Raw genomic sequence first — 9,887 nt, forward strand, 5'->3', positions numbered from 1 at the left:
AACTATTGATATATAAAGGGACCTTGAAAGTAATGATACCAATGACATAGAGCTCACATTTACTGTCATTACATACACACCTACATACGCGCACACACATACATACATACATACATACATACATACATACATACATACATACATACATACATACATACATACATACATACATAAACACACACAAACACACACATACATACATACCTATGTGTGTATGTGTTTGTATGTATGTGTGTGTATGTGTGTGTATGTGTGTGTGTGTGTGTGTGTGTGTGTGTGTGTGTGTGTGTGTGTGTGTGTATGTGTGTGTGTGTGTGTGTGTGTGTGTGTGTGTGTGTACTGATGAGGGCATAGTGTCGGAGATAAATATAATTTGATTTCTTAGATAGTCACTATTCTTTTCATTGGAATGTTAAGAAGGTATGCTATAATTTCAATATTTTATTACAGTGCTTGATGTTAGCTGGAATTATTTGTCCGTATATATGTCACAAATTAGTCATAACTTATGAAAAACGTAGTTATCTGTTTCGACAATTATGTACCGCATTATACGTGAGGTACCAAATTTGGCGCAATCCACCAACGATTGCCGAGTTTAATGATCTTAGAATACTCTTCGTATAAGGTCAAAGAGAATATTTACGTTAGTGACAAAACCCTTTTTATTATAGATTTCTCATCCTTTCAATTTTGATAAAAACAGATATATTTCAGCAATAATTGATTGCAACAAATTTATTATACATTCTGATGCTCTTTGAAACTCAACAAGACATGCCCGAAGATACAGAATATTATTTGTGTATGCTTTGAATTATGATTTCGTGCCGTGATCATGATTGATTCTGTTTTTTGTTGTTGGGGAAAGGAGTTATTATCCCAGCAAAAGTTGTCAGTAAGTTGTTGTTAGTTCTTCATGACATATGAAAGGAATCCAGACAGTTAGATTTATTCATTTATTTCATTAAATATACTTCTTCCTATGAAAGGAAATATTTTATGTTATATTAATGATCCATATGTTAATCATACATTGCTACAAATATTGCATAAGTTAACATGGTTTGCATTTATTTATTATTATTTCTTTATCCGTGAGAAGTTCACAGAGATCGAGAATACACAATATCTAATAGTATATGCAATGTAGGTAAACAATATCCACGCCCCTCTTTTGATATAAATAAAAACATTGTATATAATGTTATGTATTAAGTATTATCCTTTCCCATGCATGGGAAATCTATGCTGCATTTGCTGACGACTGGTTTTTTTCCCTTTGACATTGCACAGGAGATCTGTCACTCATTTGTTGTATTTGAATTCTTCATCAAAATATAATGTATAAATACGATTGAATTGTCTCGTTTGTTTCAAGGAAACGGTCATGTGCTCCTTATCAAATTAAGTAAACCTCCAATGCAAATCGACATAATTTCAGGGTCCGGTTGCACAGAGCTCTCTTCGGTAACTCGTAACTCAATGTTATTGCAATGGACTCGTAGCTAAGCTACTATTGGATGATAAATCAATTAACCTATTTGTCGAATAGACGTACCTAATGTAATCCATCATTTTTAACCCGAGGATGGATCTTTCAGTCATAAATTTCGATGTGTACAGTTGCTAGAGTATTATTCTAACAATACAGACATGACGCAAGCTGCACGTAAAATAATTGATAAAGGTAGTCCTTGCGGGTTCACATACCTACATGTACATCGCCCAGGACATTGTCATTATTTGCTTTACATACTCCGAGCAACGTTAAAAAAATTGTAACTTGAATAATAATAAATTGATATAATGTATATTAACATGTACAAATCAGCTTGCACACAGACTACTGCAGAATGACATGTCATCCATTTGCTAGTTTAGTTCAGTTTAAACATATTTTATTCACAGAACAAAATGAGAATTGTATTGGGGACAAGTTCTTGCAACTTAGTAAACTCCTCTCCGCATAAAATATGTACAAATATACAGTTGCAAAATAAATAAATGTGCTTCAGTCAGTAAAAGTCATACTTTCCACATTTACACATCAATATATTTGTGTAAGTTTGTTACGTTATAATTATTCCATTGTGTATATTAGTACCTACTTTACCAATTGAAATATGATTCCATTAGGTTAAATATGAACAATTATGATGAAAATCGTCAATAGGATATATTACAAAACACACAGAGTATTTCTCAAATAAATAAATAAGAAAACTAAGTTCATTCTAGTAATTAATCCTCTTCTGGACAACCATAGAAATGAAATTCCAATGCGTTTATATATACATATAATTATACAACAATGTACGATAACGACCTCAGTCCTCCCCTACACTCATACTTTGAAGACGATTGTACGATAAACCCTGTACCAACCCTGACAAGGATAGGTTCTAGTCATTTAACGCCTTTGACACTAAACTTATAAGGTTATTACAATTTACGTAAAAAGTTATTACATTTTACCGCAAGTTGAGATTATTACAATTTACGTCAATTTTTATTACAATTTGCGTATTACAATTTATCATATAATGGGTAGGTTTCTCGGCAGGATAAAGCCGACGGATAAAAACGATATCCGTTGGGGTCATATGCGGATAGAGATGCAAATATCAAAGGTCAAGTAGGGACTACTTTCACTGTTTATAAACAAACATGGCGTCGGGGATCGAGTCAGAATTAACCATCGGGAATCTGGATAAACGACAGGGATAATTGCTATCATTATCAAAAGAACAGTCTAATATACTGAAAATCTGTGTCTAACTGTGACGAAGCTAAGGCATTTTATAAGTTTTGTCAACTTTGGAGATAAAAATTTCGAAACAATTTGGCGAGGGCACGAGGCCTAGCCAAGCGGGATCAGTAGCCATATCTGTGCTTGTAGACCTCTGCGGCTTGAAACCTCCTCCACAAATTAAAATAGTTGGATTTGGCGGAAATATGTTTGAATTGTTACCTTGTTTCGCCTTGTCGCTGTGTGTACATCTGACTACACTTCTTATTGTAATGACAGGACAGACCGACTGTCAACAACGTCTGACCGTGGCCGTGACGTCTCATAGACTAGGGTTAGAGTAGCTTCCCTTTGACAAAGGGCAGTTACTCTAGCGGACAGACCGATGGATTGCCGCGAAAGACAATTAAAAACAATTGTTGTTTTGCGTATATGTTGCTTCGCCACTGTATAAGAAACAGATTTCAGTTGGAACTATATTGGCTACTGTCACTGTCCGACTGACACATCACTTACCCTGTGACGTAATAAATATTAATGCGCGCATTCGAGGAAAACTCGCAATGTTTCGGTAATGTTTGTGAGAGAGGGAAAGCGATTTTGAAGCACAGAATTAAAGAATGACATTATATGATAAAGAGGTTATCACGCTTGTGTGTTTGTGTGCCAAGGCTCGCTAAATACAATGTTTATTCCTAATGCAGGATATTTACCATCCTCAAACACACTCGCGTGATAACCTCTATTTACGTCAACTTTTATTACAATTTACGTTGTTATTACAATTTACGTCAAAATTATTACAATTTGCTGCAAGTATTACAATTTACCTTTTTATCACAATTTACGTCGTAACACACCGCACTCAGACTTTTACCTAATAAACATCAACAAACAAGGCCGACATAAACATCAAAGAGTTTTATGCAGGAGATAAAGTGTCAATTGATGATCTGGACAAGCAACGATTGTTAAGAATTTTGGTGAAGGAAACTGTATCTGTGTAGACTGGATGGAATAGACTACGAAATGGAGCTAATGGAGACTAGAATCAAGCTTATCGGCACATCAAAGACATCAGGTGGGCGACCGTCAGCGTAACGTCATCACGGTCAAGTTCAAGTTGCACAACTACAGGGTCGCGTGACTCCCGTACACAACCTAAAGCCAATCCAAACCACGCTTTATCGAAGTCGATGATAGTGATGTTAACAAAATGATTGATATGCAGGAAAATCAAAACACTGCTAGAAAGACCCTTCATGACTTGAAATTATTGAACCAGCTTTATTGTCTATCGGCGAAGGTCGTCTTAGAAGTGAAATTCCACCCAAAGATCTCAACACAATAATCTGCAAATTCATAATTTCTGTGCGGAAAGAGGATGGAGGTGAATTTGAAACTACCACACTGTGGAGGATTGGGTCGTCAATTGAGGGATACCTGCGCCGACACAATTGCAGCTTCACACTGCGAAATGACACTGAGTTCACTCAGTACAGAGACATTATGAAAGCAAAACAAAACAATTAAAGTCAAAGGGTAAAGGTAACTTACCAAACAGGTGTGACCCTAATCCGACAATGGAATTGAAATGTTGTGGGAGACCGAACAATCAGGAAATTCGTCCCCAGAATCCATAATTAACGCTATTTGGCTTAACAACACCACACATTTTGGTCTCCGTGGTTCCGACGAAAACAAGAAAAATGTTGTGGGATGTTGAGCTTCGCGTTGACACAAATGGTCTGGAGTATCTCGATTTCACAGAGGGGGTATCCAAGACTAAACAAGACTCCGATCCCAAGGGCACTAGGGATGTGACTCCAAAAATGTTTGCCACTCTGGAAAATAAAGCTCGTTGTCCCATCAAACTGTACAAGCTCTACCGTGGTTTGAGACCTGGCGATTATTCCACCAGAAACTGACAAACCCCAGTGCACGTCAATATTTGGTGCAAAAGCTAAACGATGCAAACGTCCCGCCGTCTCATATTATGCAGATATCAGGCCACAAAAAACATATACAGCATGAATGATTATTCCCATATTAACTCTGAACAACACAGGGAAATATCCTCCATTCTTTCAGGATGAAAATCTTAAGCACATGTACCGCGTTCTTCTGAGGTGAACAGGGAGGTCAACAATGCCATCTGTTCGCGATATAGCGAGGTGTGCCGCCTGCCTTGAACTCAACACGTGCTTCATACGTTTCATGCGTTTCTTCAATAAAACTCGACCACATTTCATCAGTGTTTGGATCGAGCAACAACAGTTCAGGTGGCACTTTTACGATTAATGTCAATATTGCTCTAAAAAACCCTACACCGAATTGCCGTAATAAACAGTGATGAAAATGTATAAACACTTCTCGCGCATGATGATGTTATTTACTTACTGCTGTTAATATTTTCTAAGATTGAAATGTTTTAGATGATAAAGGCGCATAAAAATGCAATCATGCAGTATTTCTGCCGTATGAACAGTGTCTTTAGTGCCGATGGCAATTTCAGTGTGCACTATTTTGTATCAATGAAGTCAATGTTGTTGGTTTTTATTCACATGACTTTGCTAAATGTATTCTTACGCCAATAGGGGTGGTCGGGTAGCCTAGTGGTTAAAACGTTCGCTCGTCACGCCGAAGACCTAGGTTCGATTCCCGACATGGGTACAATGTGTGAAGCTCATTTCTGGTGTCCCCCGCCGTGATATTGCTGGAATATTGCTAAAAGCGGCGTAAAACCATACTCACTCACTATAATGTCTAAAAGCCCATTTCTATTCCCTCCACTGCCGGAATATTGCTAAACGCGGCTTAAAAAAATACAACTTTACTAACACCCTGTCTCTCCCCACAGAAAACCCAGGAAGAATGGCGGAACGTGTTCTACGTGTGTGCGGGATTCTGTGCCCTGGGTAGTTTGGTGTTCGGCACCCAGGCCCGGGGGGAGCTGCAGCCCTGGGCCGTGGACCAGGTGGAGGTGGACGTGGGGGAGGGGAATGAGGCGGGCGACGTGTCAGACAGAGCTCTGGATACCAAGGGCACTTTTGACAAGAAGGCAATTTCAGAAACGTCAAATCAACTGTAACAGTTTTCAGCCTAATAGATACAACATACATCGGTTACAGTACACCTCCGTTATAACGTCCCCATATGTAATGGACAGTACTCCGTATGAAGGACTCGTGAATCCACAAAATATATCCAGCCCAATCGTACAGGCAATGGAGCCGTACGGAGCAACTTCCATCTCATAAATTCCATATTTGAAAATTGTGAATGGATAAAGCGGCCAAACATCTGAAGGAAAAGACACACACACACACACACACACACACACACACACACACACACACACACACACACACACACACACACACACACACACACACACACACACACACACACACACACACACACACACGAAGCACTTTCGCTCCTTCACGTAGTTCATCGGCGTACGTACGATTGTTGCAGTGTGATATCGTAAGACATCATAGTCATTGCAGCGTGAGGCATGGGTGGCAAATAACACAGATAGTGGGCGCGTTGCAAGCCATGAATCGCTCAGAGAAAGCAAATTCATCGCCCATCCTGGGGTCTGCAACAGTTCGAAGCGCTTGCCCACTCTTCCAAAATGGCGGCGCAACTACCGCTTGGTCGCCTTGCCCTAATGAAGAACGTAATAGAAGAGGCTCGATGACGAGCTGATGGAATTTATGACTACTTTGAAGATGTAGAGCAGACTGAGGATGATGGGGTGTTAGCTGCCTTTGCTCATTTCCTCGTTGATCCAGTCAAGAATTTCTTGTTCCGCTGTCAAAGTGAGCCGCCCATTTTGGTTTGAGAACGAAGCGACCTCAGCCAGCGATTGTTTCGCTTGCAAGCGGCTGAACGTTAGCGCACTGTTGTAAGGCGAATCGCTGTACATCGCTTACAAGCGATTGGCGCTTTGCAACGCACCCAGTGTGTACATGGATCAATAACACGCTTCTAGTTTGATACGTCCATTTGATCCATCATACACTTAATTGTTTAGTATTGGTTGAAGTGTATATATTTTGTTATAAACAGTGTCTCTTACAAATTCCACATGAATATATTTGATCTGCGGTTGTGTTTTTATTTTCATGTTTTAAGTGGTTTCTCTATCGAACATAGAGGAAACTAAAACATACCAACATACCAAAAAGACGTTAAAATATGGTACTTGTTGTTACCCTGTCTGGCGCTCGGCATTCAGGGGCTAAAACAAGGACTGGTCGGCTCGGAGTCAGTATACTGTGTCTGAGTGGGGTATTCCTGTTAAACTGCGGCATGGTATCTCAGTGAGCTAGCACTATAAATCGGCATCAGTCCGGACTAGTACAAGCAGCCACACACGCACACACGCTGACACACACGCTGACACACACGCTGACACACACACACGCTGACACACACACACACACACACACACACACACACACACACACACACACACACACACACACACACACACACACACACACACACACACACACACACACACGCGCGCGCGCGTGCATGCACGTCGCTATGTAAGTGCAATAATCTTGGATGCGACGTAAAACCCCATTTCACCTCACCTCAACAATTCCATCTACATCGTTGATACTTCCATCTACGCAAATGATACTTCCATCTACGCATCTGATACTTCAATCTACGTGACTGAAACTTCATTCTACGTAACTGATACTTCAATCTACGTGACTGAAACTTCATTCTAAGTAACTGATACTTCAATCTACCTAACTGATACTTCAATGTACGTAACTGATACTTCAATCTACGAAGATGATAATACTCACATTTGAGTTTACGATATGATTTTGTAATCGTGAGTATCGTTATCGTTACAGTGATCTTGTTTTGTGAAGTTGGATATAGTTTAAACAAACATTCAGGTGTAAAGTAAGGGTGATTATTTAATCTATGTTAATGTATCTAAATGTTTAGGAGCATGTCGTACTTTTTCATTTTCCGTATCTTATACTACAATAAACTGAAAATAAGATCATTTTAAATTATCAAACTATCTGCACTAAAATAAAAACACCAACACATTCATTGAACAAAACTGCAGGATTGTACCTTCAGTGCTTCATATGTTGCTGTTTGTTTGTTTGTTGTTTAACGCCGCACTCAGCAATATTCCAGCTATATGACGGCGGTCTGTAAATAATCGTGTCTGGACCAGGCAATCCAGTGATTGACATCATGAGCATCGATCGACGCAATTGGGATACGTTGACATTCATCAACCAAGTCAGCGAGTCTGACCACCCGATCCCTTTAGTTGCCTCTTACGACAAGCATAGTCGCCTCTTACGACAAGCATTGTCGCCTTTTACGGCAAGAATGGGTTGCTGAAGACCTATTCTACCCCGGATCTTCACGGGTCACATATATAACACGTCGCTTGTCAAGCTAATGCGCGTTGCTTCCAATACAATGACATTTTCGATGGAGTTGTGCGAGTGGGGGATGCAAACGGTAGAACAGGACATGCTTACCCTTTTCGCGAACACCTGGTGTCATCACTGATTTCAGCGATCCATTCATTTAATTTTCAACACTATTTTGCCTGTTACGTTCTGTTGAATCTGTTTCGGTAGACAATCAAGAATGATTAAACTCAGGCGTTGACGTTTTGAAACAAGAAGCAACATGATTCGGCCCGTGAAGATCTGGGATAGAATAGGTCTTCAGCAACCCATGCTTGCCGTAAAAGGCGACTGCTTGTCGTGAGAGGCGACTAACGAGATCGGGTGGTCAGGCTTGCTGACTTAGTTGATGCATGTCATCGTATCCAAATTGTGTGGATCGATGCTCATGATGTCAATCACTGGCTTGTCTTGTCCAGACTCGATTATTTACATATAGCCGGGATATTGCTGAGTGTAGCGTTAAACAACAAACAAACAAACAGCAACGTGATTCAACTGGCTGTAAGCTGATCTGTCAAGAAAATGACACTGCAACTTAACAAAACCTGCCCACGCATACTATCTGCAAATCGGTTTCAAGCATTAGACTTTTGAATATTTCCAACGAGTTACATTACGGAGCAATATTAACATTAACGCTTAACTAGAATAAAAGCAACAAAGCCGTTTCCATAATCATAATATATATGGGGGCACGGGCGCCGCGTTTCCCTTTGCAGAGTTGCGTCCCTTGGGCACGCCAGAAACCTGTGATAGTGGGTTCGGATCTCGGTTCGCCCCGATTATGTTTCTAGGTTTGTCAGCACCATACCCGTGCTTATGGGTTTCACCGAAGTGGTAAACGTCTGAGACCTACATCACTTCGGGCTTTCCTCCCACATTAAGCTGACACGCCGTGATATAACAGGAATACTGTTAAAAGTGCCGTTAAACCCAGGTCACTCACTCATATATACAAAACATCAACTCCAGATGACAACCACACTCGACCATCCGCCGAAACCAGTTTGAGAGTTTGAAGGCGCTACATCTTCCTTGGTTTATTTGTAGTTTTACCCCGCGATATTCCAAAATCCGCAATATTTCAGCTACATTATGTCGCCCTGCTCTGTAAAAAAATATTCGAGTGAGTAGACCAGACAAAGCACACATTCACCCTAAAAACAGTCTAACTACCAAATCTTACGACCAGCATAGGTTGCTGGAGTCCAATTCCAACCCGGAATCCGGGGGATGTGATTGAAGGAGAATTTGTTTGTCAAATTGTCACATGACAGCAACTTTCTGTCGTTACGTCACACAACGTAATTACCTCAGACAAACCGTGAAAATACGATTTACCGTTGTAAAATGGCGTTAATCGACGTACGTATATACAATTATTACTATTTGGGAAAACTTTGTTCCTGTGGCAAGATAAGTCCAAAGTCGCATTGTTGGGCAACTGATAATGCATGGGGGTCGAGGGGGGGTTAGGGGATGGATGCAAGCGGTCAGACGTATCTCCCTAGCACGGTACAACTTGAACATATTTAACGAGGCACAAAAACTTAAATTTTAAATTGAAAGCTTTAATATGTTCAAATATCGTCTGTGGTAATAAAAAACATAATACAGTCTGTTCAATTTGATATAAGGGTTATGTCCCGAGTGAAATAATT

Source organism: Haliotis rufescens, unplaced genomic scaffold (assembly GCF_023055435.1).
Source record: "Haliotis rufescens isolate VD_foot unplaced genomic scaffold, xgHalRufe1.0.p SCAF_13, whole genome shotgun sequence".
Taxonomy (NCBI): Eukaryota; Metazoa; Mollusca; class Gastropoda; order Lepetellida; family Haliotidae; genus Haliotis; species Haliotis rufescens.